The sequence below is a fragment of the Crocuta crocuta genome, unplaced genomic scaffold, assembly GCF_008692635.1.
Source record: "Crocuta crocuta isolate KB4526 unplaced genomic scaffold, BGI_CrCroc_1.0 scaffold367, whole genome shotgun sequence".
Taxonomy (NCBI): domain Eukaryota; kingdom Metazoa; phylum Chordata; class Mammalia; order Carnivora; family Hyaenidae; genus Crocuta; species Crocuta crocuta.
The window spans coordinates 99,998-100,968 of record NW_027527936.1 but is presented as its reverse complement, the minus strand read 5'-3'; positions in this window follow the sequence as shown (position 1 = coordinate 100,968).

Here is a 971-nt window from a genome sequence, read left to right as displayed (position 1 = left end):
TGTCGTTTCAATTTGCTGGGTGAGACAATCGGCAATGCTGCTTGCCCTGGGGCTCCTTTGCCACTTGAAACAGTCAGACGGTGTGTCCGGCTGCCGCTTCGCCTGCCTCCAGGATTCTGGCCTTTTACTCTAGCCACTGAAGGCCATTTTCCAGGCCTGAGATGCTCATTTACGGTTTTAGTAATAGAACTGAGCCCCCATGTTGCTCACTGCCCAGGGCTGTGTCTATTACTGGTGGCTCCAGTGAAAGCCACAGCTTTTACTGCACCTTATCGTTCTGCTTCCAGCATCGTATTTTTCTGCTTCCTGAGAGACCTAGAAGAATCAGGGTTGTTTATCACTAGGTCCTGGAGGCAGGACCTTTTGGTCCCCAGAATCCCTGGGGTTTATCTTAATTAGGCGCCATCTGGTACCTAATATACGTGTCTGCCCTGGTCACACAGCCTAGTACTGTCCCATGAACCTTGGCTGTGCCCAGCTTTGCAGGCTGCTTATGGCTGCGGCTGGCTCTGCGAGCCCTAGAGGCTCATCCAAGGGGGCGACTCTGACTGGGGAGGACAGGGGGCCTTTTGTGGTCCAGCCAAGATCAAAGATGACTCCCTCTCTCACTTTCTTTCCTGCAGGCCGTTCTTAGGTCTCACTGTCTCTGGCCAGGCTTGGAGCAGAGGGAGGAGCTCTAAAACCAGGCCCTCTGCCCTGAGGCCTCCTCTGTTGGCCAGAAGAATCCTGCCTGTCCTGTGATAAGGGGGTCCGGGGGTCTGCCCCAGGCACTTAGCAGAGTCTAGGCCTACTCCCCACCCTCAACTCCCCTGCAGCCTCCAACACCGAGTGAAAACCAGGCCCAGCACGTCTCTTCTGGCCCCAACTGTTGCACATTTTGAGAACCACCTCTGTCTTCTCACTTTTCTCTCCATCCTGGATTATCTTTCTGCAACTACTACCCTGCCCTACACAGCCCAGAACCTTTACAC